Below are 16,754 nucleotides of genomic sequence, written 5' to 3'. Positions count from 1 at the left end.
GATCTGGTTGATGTCTGTCCCATTTAGCACGGTGATCATGTCACACAACACAATGCAAACTATTCTAAATTTGAAGGCAGGAATTGACTTCCACAGAGCTGTGTGATGGTTACTCTTACCAATAGTGTCATGAACAGATTCCTCTGCAGCAAGCAGATTAGTAAGGATGAGGTCAAGTATGATTTTGCTGTTGTTGGGTCCCTCATCATCTGCTACAAACCCAGCGTAGCAGTTATTTTCTTTAGAACTTGACAACCTGTTTGGTGTTATTGCTGCTGAACCAGTCTTGCTGATGGACATTGAAATCATTTAGCCAGATTACATTCTGGGCTCTTATCACCCTTAGTGTTTCCACTAAATAGTGGTCAGTGTGGAGGATTCAGGGGTGATGTATTGGTGGAGGAGGTTGAATTCTGTGGTTATCAGCAAGAGGCTTCATTGTCCTGGTTTCCTGCAGGAGACAAAACCCAAATTGGGTGACTGCTTTACAGAGCACCTACATTCTGTCCACAAAACTGATCTTGACCTTGCTGTTGCCTGCCACTTCAACACACTATTGTGTTCCCTGTCCAATCATCTCTGTCTTGGGCTTGCTGCAGTGCTCCAGTGAAGCTCTGCACAAGTCAGAATAACAGCATCTCATTTTCAACATGGAAACACTACAGTCTTCAGGACTCAATATTGAATTCAATAATCTGAGGGCCTGAGCACCTTCTCCCATATCCTTACCACATTGTCAACACATGGGCTGCTACCACAACTGCTACCACATTGCTGACTGATAATACTTCTAGTTAGCAGCTTTTGATTCCTCCAGGCTGATGTTTACTGATTCCTTTGTTCATCTTACTGCTTTTTTTTCACTCTGGGTTTCACCTCCACCTATTGTTTACTCTTCCCCAGCCCCCCACCCCCCCCCACTCCATCTTTACTGTAAAAAGCAACAATTTCCTATCTTAAATCAGTTCAGAAGAAGGATCATTGGACGCTAGACATTCATTCTGCTTTCTCTTCACAGATGCTGCCAGACCTGAATTTAGGCCCGCAATTTCTGTTTTCTTTTCTGATTTCCAGCATCCACAGTTTTATATTTTCTTTTCTTATCCATGTTTAACCTGATGCCATGAGACTTGATGGGGTCCAGAGTCAATGTTGATAACTCTATTCCATCTGGATAGCACTATCTCATCACTTTTGCTGAATCTGTCCAGCCAATGGGACAGCTCCTACATTGAGATGGTGATAATGATGTCTGGGATGTTGTGTGGAAAGGAAGGTTCCATGAGTATGACGATGTCAGGCTGTTGCTTGAATAGTCTGTGAGACAGTTCTCCCATTTTTGACACTAGTCCCCAAATGTTAGTCAGGACCAGCTGGCAGAGCTGTTGTCTTTCTAGTGTGTTGTTTGATGCCAGATGGTCCACCCAGTTTCATTCCTTTTTTGAGATATTTTAGTGGTTCATAGTTCATTTCAGAGGGCATTTAAGGTCAACCATATTGCTGAGTCTACAGTCACAAGTAGGCCAGGCCAGGTAAGAATGACAAGTTTCCTTCCCTAAAATCCAAATGGGTTTTATGACAATCCACACTGGTTTTATGATCATAGTTAGACTTTTAATTCCACAAAAGCTTATTGACTTCTGTCATGGTAGGACTTGAACCTGGGACTGCAGAACATTATCTGTGTGTCTGGCTTACTAATCCAGTGACAATACCACTACATTATTGCCTGTCCTTAAAAAGAGGGATAGGGCAAAGCAAGAGAGCAAAAAGCAATAAGGCAATTAGAGTTGGGGAGAGAGGGACAGTGGGTACAAACATAGGAATGCGCTAGTAGATATGACTATTTGTAATATAGGCACACTATCTTAAAGTCCACAGCATTCTTAGCAAGGTAGATGAATTGATGGTACAAATTGAAGTAAATACTCATAGCCTAATTGTGATTACACAGATGTGGCTGCAGTCTGAATTATCAAGGGTATTCAACATTTAGAAAGTGTGTACTAAAAAGAAACAGGTATATAGCACTGTTAGTAAAGGTCAAGACATTAATGAGAGAGGATCTTAGATCCTGAGAACAAAACAGTTAGTGGAATTCATAAAAAAAGAGGCAGCATTTTGGTTGGAGTTTATAGCTCACCAATCAGAAAAGTAGAGATGCATGTAGCAAAGGAAATACAGTAATTATGGGGAACTGCAATTTACATATAGTTTAGGTAAACCATATTCATGCTAATGCTGTGGAGACCAAATTTCTGAAAGCATAACAAGAATGTTTTCTAGAATACTATGTTGAGGAAACACTGGTAGTGTCCAATATTGTGCAGTGAGAAAGGGTTAATTGATCATAATATTGTGGAATTCTACATTAAGATTGTAAGTGATGCACTGTAATCTGAAACTAGGATCTTAAATCTAAACAAAATAAAAGGGAAAAATTAACTGTAGTAGATTGGGAAGCTACTTGAAAGGTATGATGTGAGACAGGCAATGGCTAGCATTTAAAGAATTATTACATGGTTTAATATGAGCTTGATTGAGATTTTGAAGAAGTAATGAAGAGGATTGATGAAGGCAAAGCTGCGGACGTAATCTATCTGGACTTCAGTAAGGTGTTTGACAAGTTTACTCATGGTAGACTGGTTGGCAAAGTCAGATCACATGGAATACAGGGAGAATTAACCATTTGGATACAGATCTGACTCGAAGGTAGAAGACAGAGGGTGTGGTGGAGGGCTGTCTTTCAGACTGGAAGCCTGTGAGCAGTAGTGTGCCACAAGGATCCGTGCTAGATCCACACTTTTTGTCATTTGTAAAAACGATTTGGATGTGAACACAGGAGGTAGAGTTAGTAAGTTTGCAGATGGCACCAAAATTGGAGGTGTGGTGGACAACGAAGAAGGTTACCTCAGAGTGCAATGGGATCTTGATCAGATGGGCCAATGGGCCAAGGAGTGGCAGATGGAGTTTAATTTAGGTAAATGTGAGGTGCTGCATTTTGGAAAGGTAAATCAGGGCAAGACTTATACACTTAATGGTGAGGTTCTGGGGTGTGTTGCTGAACAAAGAAACCTTGGAGTGCAGGTTCATAGCTCCTTAAAAGTGGAGTCACAGATAGATAGGTTAATGAATAAAGTTTTTGGTATGTTTTCCTTTATTGGTCAGAGCATTGAGTATAGGAGTTGGGAGGTCATGTTGCGAATGTACAGGATATTAGTTAGTCCACAATTGGAATACTGTATGCAATTTTGGTCTTCCTGCTGTAGGAAGGATGTTGTGAAACGTGAAAGGGTTCAGAAAAGATTTATAAGTATGTTTCCAGGATTGGAGTGTTTGAGCTACAGAGAGAGGCTGAAAAGACTGGGGCTATTTTCCTTGAAATGTCAGAGGCTGAGGTGTGACCATATAGAGTTTTATAAAATCATGAGGGGCGTGGTTAGGATAAATAGACAATGTCTTTTCATTGGGATGGGGGAATCCAGAACTAGAGGGCATAGGCTTAAGGTGAGAGGGTGGTGCACATATGGAATGAGCTGCCAGAGGAGGTGTTGGAGCCTGGTACAATGACAACATTTAAAAGGCAGCTGGGTGGGTATATGAATAAGAAGGGTTTAGAGGGATATGGGCCAAATTCTGACAAATGGGACTAAATTAATTTAGGATATCTGGTCAGCATGGATGAGTTCGACCAAAGGGTCTGGTTCCATGCTGTACATCTCTGTGACTCTCTATGACTGTAATTGGACACAACACTTCGGTGTTCAGAACTTTGTATAGTTTAATCAAGATGTTCTCTAATCAATACTCTGTCATTCTGAAAACTTTAAGTGAAAAATATATTGAATTGAACAAAAAGAAAATAGTCGTGGATATTTTTCCTGGTATAAGTTAAATTGTTTGCCTCTGTTCAGATCTGTTCCACATTCTCGTTGCCAGTCCTTAGCACTTGCTGCAGCTGATATGCCAAAGGCTAGAATTGCACTAGACAATGTTGATGAAATTCCTGATTGTAATAAAAACTGAATTCCAGCCACTGGTCAATATGTATTACATTGCAATTAAAACTGCAAATTCTGGAGAAACTCAGCAGGTCTGGCAGCATCAATGGAGAAAGAAAGAGAGCTAATATTTTGAGTCCAATATGACTTTTCTTCAAAACTTTACATTCTGAAAAGCCATTATATTGGACTTGATGTGTTAGTTTTATTTTTCTCTCATAGATGCTGCCAGACTCACTGAGTTTCCCACAACTTTCTGTTTTTATTCCAGTATCCCCAGGCCATTGCTTTTATTTGAACATTATGTTGGAGCTGAAATCTGTGTTGAAGTCTAAAGCATAGAACCGAGATGAGCAGTAAAGATACCGGCATAAACTAAGGGGTGGGGAGAAAAAATATAAAGGAGATGGTGATGAATATGATGCGAAGAAGAGAGTAAGGCATGAAAAGGCATGAAAAGACCAATACTGATCAAAACCAGAGACCCAGACAGACATCTGGCAACTATGGCATGGACTGATGACATCACAGGTTCTAAAAAGAGACAGTGCAAGATAGCAGACTATGACACATTCCTCCCAGATCGTCTCAACGCCTTCTATGCTTGCTTTGAGCAGAATTTCGGCAGTGAGGTAACACCTATTCAGACAAGTCCTGATAAACCTATCCCAACAGTCTCTGCATCAAAGGTCAGATCAGCTTTCCTTCGTGTGAATCCAAGAAAAACTTTGGGACCAGACGGAGTACCAGGCCGTGCACTCAGAGCATGCGCAAATCAACTGGCAGAGGTTTCTTGGACATCTTCAACCTTTCCCTGCAGCAGGCCCCACTGTCCCTGCCTGTTTCAAGAGGGCCAACATCATCCCTGTACCTAAGAAGGCTCATGCAGCATATCTCAATGACTACCGCCCAGTGGCCCTAACTTCAGTGGTCATGAAGTGCTTTGAAAGGCTGGTCATGGCATTAATCAACTCCAGCCTCCCTACTACTGTTGACCTACTCCAATTTGCCTATCAGACCAACAGATCCACGTTAGATGCCATATCACTTGCACTTCACTCCTCCCTAGAACACCTTGACACCAAGAACAGCTACGTAAGAATCCTACTCATTGACTACAGTTCAGCCTTCAACACTATTATCCCTGTGAGATTGATTACTAAACTTAGTGATCTCGGACTAAGCCCCACCCTCTGCAACTGGATCCTCATTTTCCGCAGGCCATAATCAGTGATGATTGGGAACATTATTTCATCCTCACTAACACTCAACATTGGAGCCCCCCAGGGGTACGTTCTTAGGCCCCTACTGTACCCACTGTATACCCATAACTGTGTCACCAAATACCAGACTAATGCCAATTACAAGTTTGCTGACAACACCACCATATTCGATCGAACCTCAGATGGCGATGAAACAGACTACTGATGGGAGGGAGAAGACCTGGAAAAATGGTGCACTGAGAAGAACCTAGCTCTCAATGCTGGCAAAACCAAGGAACTCATTATTGACTTTCGGCAGGATAGTACTCATGCCCCCCTACATATTAACAGCACAGAGGTGGAACAAGTGGAGAGTGTCAAACTCCTGGGAGTGGTCATCCACAACAAGCTTTCTTGGACTGTTCATGTGGACGCACTGGTTACAAAGGCACAACAACATCTCTTCTTCCTCAGGCAGCCGAGAAAGTTTGGAATGATGGCAAATATCCTTGCCAACTTTTATAGGTGCGCCATCGAGAGCATTCTGTCTGGATGTATCGCTACCTGGTATGGTAACTGTATTAGAGCTGAAAATGTGTTGCTGGAAAAGCGCAGCAGGTCAGGCAGCATCCAAGGAGCAGGAGAATCAACGTTTCGGGCATGAGCCCTTCTTCAGGAATCCTGAAGAAGGGCTCATGCCCGAAACGTCGATTCTCCTGCTCCTTGGATGCTGCCTGACCTGCTGCGCTTTTCCAGCAACACATTTTCAGCTCTGATCTCCAGCATCTGCAGTCCTCACTTTCTCCTGGTAACTGTACTATTCAAGATTGGAGACAGTTACAGAGAGTGGTGAACTCAGCCAGGACTGTTACAAAGGCCAACCTCCCATCTTTAGAATCCATCTACCAGGCCCGTTGTCAAGGAAAGGCCGTCAGAATTCTCAAAGATCCACCCCACCCTGGCAATGTTTTTCTACAACTTCTCCCAATGGGGAGAAGGTACAGAAGCCTGAACACACGCACCAATTGGTTTCAAAAGAGTTTCTACTCTATTGTTGTTAGAATACTGAATGAACTCACAAACTCTTAACATTTGCCTGTACCTGTGTTTTTGTTTTTGCCGCTATTTACCTATTATTTACTTATCTATGCTACTTAACTATTGCACATATTGCTTGCAAGGCAAAGCTTTTCACTGTGCCTCGGTACATGTGACAATAAATTCAATTCAATTCAAATGTGATTATCAGCATTCTTTGATGGTAGGGGAGAGTGTAAGCTAAGACTATTCCTAGCATGAAACTTAAGGTGAAGCATGAATGCATGTCAATATGTGTTCAACGAGGGAGATGATGCAAAATCAAATTGGAAAAGTGTGTATATGAGAATCGACAAGAGCAGGTGTATATGAGAAATGTCTGTATAAAGTGAAAGAAGGAGTGAAGGATCCTTTTGTGCTCTGAAGTCGAAGAAATGAGTGCCTCCAAATTGTTGTGACAATAAAGTTTGTCCAATTGGACAGAAAACTAGCCACCAGGATACATGAACATCAACTAGCCACAAAATGATATTACCCACTCTCACTGGTATCCTTACATGTAGATGAGGAAGGACATCACTTTGACTGGGAAAATACATCCATCCTAGGACAAGCCAAACAGAGACACGCACAAGAATTCCTTGGAGCATGGCATTCCATCTGGAGCTCTATGAACAAACACATTGACTTGGATCCCATTTACTATCCCTGAGAAAAAGAACAGGAAATGACATCACCACAGGCAATTTCATCACCAACCCAAGGAAACCTAAACACATAAATAGAAAGCAGGCCATGCCAACAGTGCATCATTCAGAGGCTCACTGATGATGTTACCTAGTATGGTGACAAAATGTCTGAAAAGAAACCTTCCAGCTCAGTGAGCAAACCTACATCCATAACTTTGAGTATATTTTCAGCTCACCTTTTGAAAACCCAAACTGCATGCTTTTTTAATTTTTTAGTTTTGTTAAATCATATTTGGATAGCTTTTATGAGTTTTCAAAGTTACCATGTAAGTGCCTAATATCTGGGATGATTAACTTTCTTTCCATACATGGCTGCTTGTGTAGGTGATTTTTATCAATCTTGATTAATATCAAGTGTTTCATCAAATATTTTGCTCAGTGGAATTAAATGCAGGATTTCCTTTGAAATACACATACATGTAGCAGTTGCAACAAATTGTCTCCTATTCTGCAGTTGTCATATTATTTTGTGTTGGTTGGCACACGTTGGAAAGCTCTGTCCCTTTTCTTCCTTTAAAATGTTTCCTAATACAATATGTTCCTATAGGTATTGACAACCTTATTGCACTTTGTCTTCTCTATCTGTGTTTCTTTGAGAAGTTGCTGGACCCTGCTGCAGACTGGTGTCAGGTAAGGTGCAACTGAGCATTAGTAGTAGGGGACTTGTTAGTCAGCGGTACTGAAAGGCATATCTGTGGCCGTGATCAAGACTCCAGGATGATGTGTTGCCTTTCCTGGTGCCAGGGTCGAGGATGTCTCTGAAATTCTTAAATGGGAAGGTGAGCAGCCAAAGGTTGTTGTACACATTGGTACTACCAACAACATAGGTAAGAAAAGGGATGAGGTCCTGAAGAGTGATCCGAGGGAATTAGGCAGAAGGTTAAAATGCAGGACCTCAAAGGTAGTAATTTCTGGACTACAACTGGTGCCTTGTGTTAGCGAGAGTAGGAGTAAGCAGATCTGGCAGAAGAATATGTGAATTGAAGCTGAAGCAGGGGGCAGGGATTCAGATTCTTGGATCATTGGGATCTCTTCTGGGTAAAGATGGCTTGTACAAAAAGGACGGGTTGCCCCTGAACTGGAAGGAGTCCAATATCCTGGCGGGAAGATTTGCTCGAGCCACTCTGGAGAGTTTAAACTAGTCTGGCAGGGGATGTGATCCAAAACAGTAGGGAGATGAAAGAGAAGGTTGAGGACAGTACAGAAGTTAATGAAAACAAGTTGAATAGTTAAGGCAGTGTGGTAATCCTAGTACTAGACAGAGCAGGCATGAACATGGCAAGAAGCAAGGGAATTTCTGGGTGAAACTACATTTATTTCAATACAAGAGGCCTGACAGGTCAGGCAAATGAATTCAGAGCATCGATGGGTACGTGGGACTGGGATGTTATTGCTATTACAGAAACTGAGGAAGAGACAGGATTGGCAGCTCAATATTCTGTGGTACAGATGCTATGGGAAGGATAGATGGGGAGGCAAGAGAGAAGGGGGAATTACAATTTTCATCAGGGAGAACATCATAGAACATAGAACAATACAGCACAGAACAGGCCCTTCGGCCCTCGATGTTGCGCCGACCTGTGAACTATTCTCAGCTCGTCCCCCTACACTATCCCAAAATCATCCATGTGTTTATCTAAGGATTGTTTAAATCTCCCTAATGTGGCTGAGTTGACTACCTTAGCAGGTAGAGCATTCCACGCCCTTACAACTTTCTGCCTCTGACTTCTGTCTTAAATCTATCACCCCTCAATTTGTAGTTGTGCCCTCTTGTACAAGCTTCCCTGTAACTCCTATCTGTCACAGCCTCTGCCTCCTGAATGATTTGAGGCACTCCAGTTCCCTAACACAGTCTTGGAGGAGCGAGAGTTGGGTGCACTTCCTGCAGATGTACTTGGATGGGACACTATTGGCGTCTCTGACCTCAAACATCATGCAGGAGGAACATTGCTCTCCCTGCACTGCCATCCCTGCTAGTCCCCTAGTCACAAAGTAAAAAAGAGATGCTTACCTGATATGTCCCCGGTCTTTGAGGTTAGAGGAGGTGGTTGGGTGGGAGGCCCTACAAAGGTAAGGTCTTGGGTTGAGAATACACTGACTTATATAGCAGTACGGAAATAAAAATAAGAAGTCCCTCTTTTCCCAGAAACCTCTGCTCTGACTTCAAATTTAAAAGCACAAATCAGTGACTCACCGCTCCCGGCAGGCCCCTGGTGCAAGCTCCCGCCTTCAAATTGCTGCTGCCGCTGAAAAACAGAAAACATGGTAATACTGAGAGAGGACATACTTGGACATTCGACCACTGTGTCTAAGTGGATGGAACTGAGAAATAAAAAGGGGGAGATCACTTTGATAGCATTACACTATAGGCCTCCCAATAGTCAGCAGGAGGAGCAAATGTGGAAAGATATCACAGATAGCTGCAAGAATAATAGGTTTGTAGTAGAGTCATAGAGATGTACAGTATGGAAACAGACCCTTCGGTCCAACCCGTCCATGCTGACCAGATATCCCAACCCAATCTAGTCCCACCTGCCAGCACCCGGCCCATATCCCTCCAAACCCTTCCTATTCATATACCCATCCAAATGCCTCTTAAATGTTGCAATTGTACCAGCCTCCACCACTTCCTCTGGCAGCTCATTCCATACACGTACCACCCTCTGTGTGAAAAGGTTGCCCCGTAGGTCTTTTTTATATCTTTACCCTCTCACCCTAAACCTATGCCCTCTAGTTCTGGACTCCCCGACCCCAGGCAAAAGACTTTGCCTATTTACCCTGTCCATGCCCCTCATAATTTTGTAAACCTCTATAAGGTCACCCCTCAGCCTCCGACGCTCCAGGGGTAACAGCCTCAGCATGTTCAGCCTCTCCCTACAGCTCAAATCCTCCAACCCTGGCAACATCCTTGTAAATCTTTTCTGAACCCTTTCAAGTTTCACGACATCTTTCCAATAGGAAGGAGACCAGAATTGCATGCAATATTCTAACAGTGGCCTAACCAATGTCCTGTACAGACTCAACATGACCTCCCAACTCCTGTACTCAATACTCTGACCAATAAAGGAAAGCATACCAAACGCCTTCTTCACTAGCCTATCTACCTGTGACTCTACTTTCAAGGAGCTATGAACCTGCACTCCAAGGTCTCTTTGTTCAGCAAAACTCCTTAGGACCTTACCAGTAAGTGTATAAGTGCTGCTAAGATTTGCTTTCCCAAAATGCATCACCTTGTATTTATCTGAATTAAACTCCATCTGCCACTTCTCAGCCCATTGGCCCATCTGGTCCACATCCTGTTATAATCTGAGGTAACCCTCTTCGCTGTCCACTACACCTCCAATTTTGGTGTCATCTGCAAACTTACTAACTGTACCTCTTATGCTTGCATCCAACTCATTTATGTAAATGACAAAAAGTAGAGGACGCATCAGTTGGAATTTTAACTTTAAAACATTAACTGGGACTGTCGTAATGTTAAGGGTTTGGATGGAGACAAATTTGTTAAGTGTGTTCAAGAAGAATTTCTCATGCAATATGTAGATGTCCCTACTAGAGAAGGGCAAACTTGACCTACTCTTAGGAAATAAGATTTGGCAAGTGACGGAAGTGTTAGTGGGGAACCAACCATTTTGAGACCAAAGATCATTATTCCATTAGTTTTAAAATAACTGTGGAAAAGAATAAGTCTGCCCACAAGTTAAAGTTCTAAATTGGGGCAAGGCAATTTTGATGGTCTTAGACAGGAACTTTGAAAAGTTGATTTGGGAAGGCTGTTTATAGTCAAAGTGACGTCTGGTATGTGGGAGGCTTTCAAAAATGAGTTAGTGAGGTTTCAGTGCCAGCATGTTCCTTTTAGAGTGATGGTTAAGGCTGGTAAGCATAGGGAACCTGGATGATTAGAGTTATTGAGGCCCTGGTCAAGAAAAGAAGAAGGTATATGACATGTATGGGCAGCTGGGATCAAATACATTCCTTGAGGATTATAAAGGACAACAGAGTACACTTAAGAGAGAAATCAGGAGGGCTACAGGGAAAATGAGTTTGCTTTGGCAGATAAAAGGAGAATCTAAAGAGATTCTACAAGTATCTGAAGGGCAAAAGAGTAACTAGGGAGAGAATACAGCCTCTGAAAGATCAACAAGGTCGTCTATACGTGAAGCCAGAAGAGATGGGTAGATCCTAAATAAATATATCCCGTCAGTATTTACCATCAAGAAAAGTGTGGATGCTAAGGAACTTGGGGAAATCAATATTAATGTCTTAAAGAGAGTAGATGTTACATAAAATGGATTGCTGCAAGTCCTAAAACACATTAAGGTAGATAAAAGGACCTGGTGGTGTATCCCAGGATTGTGTGGGAGGCTAGGAAGAAATTGCAAAGCCCCTAGCAGAGATATTTGTATTATTGACAGCCACAGGTAAAGTGTCTGAAGATTGGAAGGTGGCTAATGTTGTGCCATTATTTAAGAAAGGCTGCCTGGAAACTACAGACTGGTGAGCCTAACATCTGTGGTGGATAAATTGTTAGAGGAAATTTTGGGCGACTGGATCTACAGGCATTTGGAGAGCCAAGCACTCATTTAGGATAGTTTTTGAAGGAATGACCAAAAAAGTAGATTAGGGTAGAATGGTAGACATTGTCTACATGGGCTTTAGCAAGACCTTTTAGGAGAAAGTGAGGACTGCAGATGCTGGAGACCAGAGTTGAAAAATGTGGTGCTGGAAAAATACAGCAGGCCAGGCAGCATCCGAGGAGCAGAACAATCGACATTTTAGGCATAAGCCCTTCTTCAGGAATCCTGAAGAAGGGCTTATGCCTGAAACGTCGATTCTCCTGTTCTTCGGATGCTGCCTGGCCTGTTGTGTTTTTCCAGCACCACATTTTTCAACTTTAGCAAGACCTTTGACAAGATACTGCACGGTGGGTTGCTGAATAAAGCTAAATTTCATGGGACCTAGGGAGAGCTAGCCAACTGGATACGAAATTAGCTGAAAGATAGAAAACAGAGGGTGGTGGTAGACAGTTGTTTTTCAAACTGGAGGCCTGTGACCAGCAGTGTGCCATGGGGATTGGTACTGGGTCTACTGTTACTCGTCATTTATATAAATGATTTGGATGAGAATTTAGGAGGTATGGCTAGTTAGTTTGCAGATGACACAAAGATTAGTGATATTGTGTACAGTGAAGAAGGTTATCCGGGAGAAGAGTGAGATCTTGATCAACTAGCCCAGTGGGCTGAGGAGTGGCAGATGAAGTTTAATTTAGATAAATGTGAAGTGTTGCATTTTAGTAGGTCAAACCAGATGACTCATACAGTCAATGGTAGGCCCCTGGAGAGTGATTTGGAACAAAGAAATCTAGGGGTATAGGTTCATAATTCCTTGCAAGTGGAGTCACAGGTAGATAAGTTCATGAAGGCGGCTTTTGGAATGCTTGCTTTCATCAATCAGAGTATTGAGTACAGGAGAAAGTGAGTCTGCAGATGCTGGAGATCAAAGTTGAAACTTTATTGCTGGAACAGTACAGCAGGTCAGGCAGCATCCAGGGAACAGGAGATTCGACGTTTCGGGCACAGGCCCTTCTTCGAGAGTATTGAGTACAGGAATTGGAACGTCTTATTGCAGCAAGACATTGGTAATGCCACATTTGGAATACTATATGCAGTTCTGGGCACCCTACTACAGAAAGGATATTATTAAAATAGAAAAATTTACTAGGATACTAGCTGGACTGGAAGGCTTGAGTTATAAGGAGAGGCTGGATAGGCTGGGACTTTTTTCCCTGGAGTGTCGGAGACTGAGGGGTGACAATCTAGAGGCCTATAAAATCATGAGATGCATAGATAAGGTAGCTAGCCAACAGCTTTTTCCCATGGTAAGGGAGTCTAAAACTAGAAGGTATAGGTTTAAGGTGAGAGGGGAGAGATACAAAGGTCCAGAGGGACAATTTGTTTCACATGGAGGATGGTGAGGGTCAAGAATGGGCTGCCAGTGGTAGTGGGAGATGTGGGTATAATTCTGTCATTTAAGAAACATTTGAATGGGTATGGGATGGGATAGGAATTGATGGATAAGGAGCAAATGCAGGCAAATAAGACGAGATTAAATGTGAAAACTGGACAAGTTGGGCCAAAAGGTCTGTTTCCATGCTGTAAACTTCTATGACTCTAAGTTGTGGTCAGGAAGAGATTAATCTGCGGACGACATCACGAATGAACTGGACTGAATTTTTACTTGAGGAGAAGGTGAGGTCTGCAGATGCTGGAGATCAAAGTTGAAACTTTATTGCTGGAACAGCACAGCAGGTCAGGCAGCATCCAGGGAACAGGAGATTCGACGTTTCGGGCACAGGCCCTTCTTCAGGAATGAGCAGAGAGTGTTCAGCAGGAGAAGATAAAAGGTAGGGAGGAGGGACTTGGAGGAGGGGCGTTGGAAATGTGATAGGTGGAAAGAGGTCAAGGTGAGGGTGATAGGTCGGAGTAGGATGGAGGCGGAGAGGTCAAGAAGACGACTGCAGGTCAGGAAGGCGGTGCCGGGCTGGAGGGATTCGGCTGAGACAAGGTGGGGGGAGGGGGGATGAAGAAACTGGTGAAGTCCAAGTTCATCCCCTGTAGTTGGAGGGTTCCCAGTCGGAAGATAAGACGCTCCTCCTCCGACCGTCGCGTTGTTGTGGTTTGGCGGTGGATGAGTCCAATGACCTGCATATCCTCGGTGGAGTGGGAGGGGGAGTTGAAATGCTGTGCTACAGGGTGGTTGGGTTGGTTCTTCCGGGTGGCCCAGAGGTGCTCTCTGAATCGCTCCGCAAGTAGGCGGCCTGTCTCCCCAATATAGAGGAGGCCACACCGGCTGCAGCGGATGCAGTAGATGATGTGGGTGGAGGTGCAGGTGAATCTGTGGCGGATATGGAAGTTTCCTTTGGGGCCTTGGAGAGAAGTGAGGGGGGAGGTGTGGGCGCAAGTGTTGCACCTCCTGCGGTTGCAAGGGAAGGTGCCGGGAGTGGAGGTTGGGTCGGTGGGGGGTGTGGATCTGACAAGGGAGTCGCGGAGGGAGTGGTCTCTACGGAAAGCTGATAGGGGAGGGGAGGGAAATATATCCTTGGTGCTGGGGTCTGTTTGGAGGTGGCGGAAGTGACGGCGGATGATGCGCTGTACATGGAGATTGGTGGGGTGGTAGGTGAGGACCAGTGGGGTTCTGTCCTGGTGGCGGTTGGAGGGGCGGGGCTCAAGGGCGGAGGAGCGGGAAGTGGAGGAGATGCTGTGGAGGGCACCGTTGACCACGTCGGGGGGGAAATTGCGGTCCTTGAAGAAGGAGGCCATCTGTGTTGTACGTATTTTGAACTGGTCCTCCTGGGAGCAGATGCGGCGGAGACGAAGGAATTGGGAGAATGGGATGGCGTTTTTACAGGGGGCAGGATGGGAGGAGGTGTAGTCCAGGTAGCTGTGGGAGTCGGTTGGTTTGTAGTAGATGTCCGTGTTGATTCGGTCGCCTGAGATAGAAACAGAAAGGTCTAGGAAGGGGAGGGAGGAGTCCGAGACTGTCCAGGTGAATTTGAGGTCGGGGTGGAAGGTGTTAGTGTAGTGGATGAACTGTTCAACCTCCTCGTGGGAGCACGAGGTAGCGCCGATACAGTCATCAATGTAGCGAAGGAAAAGATGGGTACTTGACCTCCATCATCTATACATTTTACAGGATGAATTGTTCTGCAAGGATTGTGAGTGGGATACCTGGTGAGTTTTCTTATTTCTACTCCACTGTTATGTACAATTGTAGCTCAGTTCCTAATATCCTTGCATACTTTTCAAAGAAACTTTCCAAGTAAATTTATTTTAATTATCAGCCTAAATCCTCTAGATGGCATTGTGGGCCAGAAGATACGAGATGGGAGTCATATTTGTCTGGTTTGCTGCTACTTATCTTGATGTTGATACTTTATTTGGTATTGTACATAACAATCATACACTTTAAAATGCAACATTGCAAAATGTGAAGCAAGTGTTTTCTTTTCACATAACTAATTAAGTATCTTTTTCACAAGAATGCACAGTAAGATCTTACAAATCCCCAATATAACATTTATTACCAAATAAAAACGCAGTAAGTTAATTCAACTACATACGAGGCACCCCGTGTTTAAAGAGTTGCTCCTCAAATCTCTTTTAAACGTTTTCCTCTCACCTTAAAAATATGACCCCCTAATTTTGAACTCCCCTCCCCCAGGGAAAAGACCTTTGCTATTCATCTTATCTATTGCCCCTCATTTTATAAACCTCTCTAAGGTCACTTCTCAACCTCCTACATTCCACTAAAAAAGTCGTGGCCTATCCAGCCTATTCTTATAACTCAAACCCTCCAGTAAGCACTGGGCAAGAAGATCCATTGAGGATTTTCTCGACGTGTCAACAACTAAGTGCCTTAAGTGATCAATTAATAATCACTTAAATGACTCAACCCACTACCTCCCAGATAATCTGCCTTCCTGGAGGGTGAGAAAAGTGTCTAGTTTCCTGATTAGAGAGCAAATTGACAAGCCTGTTAGGTTTTGGGAAGGGTTTGTACGGAAGAGGAATCAGAGACACGACTGCGGAAAAGGGGTAACCTCTGGAAGCCACTTCTCTGAATCTTCTCACCCAACAATCTCTACTCTGCTACAAGAAGATAAAGGACACTTACATTCTTGCTGTTGGTACTTCTGAGGAGTAAACTTCGACTGGTGGTCTTTAAGGCTCAGAAGCTTCCAGTCTTTGATCAGCTGACCCTCGATTGCAATGTCAATGTCTTTGATCTGCCAAGAAACTTACATGAACTCTACCTGTTAATCAGCTGATTTGCGCAGGATAGGTCAAGTTGTCTTATTGGTAGTGATGACGTGTTAATTGCCACCTAACATGTCTGCCCCTATACTTTAGGAATGACTTTCCCATTTTTAATCAGTGTGTTAAGTTAGGGTTAATGTAATGATTTTAGTTTGCCACATTTTCGGTGAAAGATTCACAATGTTAATGACTTTATCATTCCTCTAAATATATTTGTCCAAATTCCTTGACGTCATTCACATTTGATTTTGTGATGAATAAGTAAAACTCTTTGCAGCTTAGTTAAATTAGCCATGCTAAATTGCCCTGTAGATTAGCCATGGTAAATGGGGAGTTATGGGGATAGGATGGGATGTTCTTTGGAGAGTCAGTGCAGACTCAATAGGCCAAACTGCCTCTTTCTGGACTGTAGGGAGTCTGTGATTCTTTGCTGTCCTGATGCTTCTTAATTTCGGCATGAAACTATGAAACATTTTGACATGTTTTGCTATTAGCGAATTTTGAGAAGATTTATAGTTCAGGTTGAGGTTCTGGATGTAGGTGTGCTCGCTGAGCTGAAAGGTTCATTTCCAGACGTTTCGGCACCCTACTAGGTAACATCTTCAGCTCGCCCGGAGGCCCAGCAAGCAAACCTACATCCAGAATGTTTTGTTATGTTAAATGCAATTTAAATGTAAATTGTTATGAGTTTGAAGTGTATGTCAAATAGCTTCCAATGTAGGGGAGTAGTAAATATTGGTCATTGCATTGGTCTTAAATCAACATTGCACTATCAATGAAAAAAACCCTTAAAAACTTTTATTATTACGAAGATTATGACAGTTTTATGGTGACAACCCTCGTTTTCAATGCTAATTAATTTCCTCTTGGAAATGGATCAGCTATATATAAATGTCTCGGAATATTTGCAGAGGCTTTCTTCTAACAAGATTATTTATTGAAATGTTA

General features: G+C 43.2%; 1 long non-coding RNA gene across 3 annotated transcripts in view; it reads right to left on the bottom strand.

The window, feature by feature from the left end:
• Nucleotides 1–16,151, bottom strand: part of LOC122559905 (uncharacterized) — a 36,579-nt gene extending 20,428 nt beyond the window's left edge. For 2 of the 3 annotated variants that reach the window (XR_006314591.2, XR_015759595.1), the window contains exons 1-2: nt 15,664–16,151; nt 9,185–9,236 (exon numbers count right to left, since the gene is read on the bottom strand). This is a non-coding gene — a long non-coding RNA (uncharacterized LOC122559905). Of the gene's footprint in view, nt 1–6,798; nt 6,928–9,184; nt 9,237–15,663 lie in introns of those variants that run through there. The other variant, XR_006314592.2, reaches the window with a different exon arrangement.
• Nucleotides 16,152–16,754: the final 603 nt, after the last annotated feature.

This window comes from Chiloscyllium plagiosum, unplaced genomic scaffold (genome assembly GCF_037043375.1).
Source record: "Chiloscyllium plagiosum isolate Xiang-an unplaced genomic scaffold, Cpla_swu_hap1 HiC_scaffold_15, whole genome shotgun sequence".
NCBI lineage: Eukaryota > Metazoa > Chordata > Chondrichthyes > Orectolobiformes > Hemiscylliidae > Chiloscyllium > Chiloscyllium plagiosum.
This window is presented reverse-complemented; position numbering and strand designations above follow the sequence as displayed.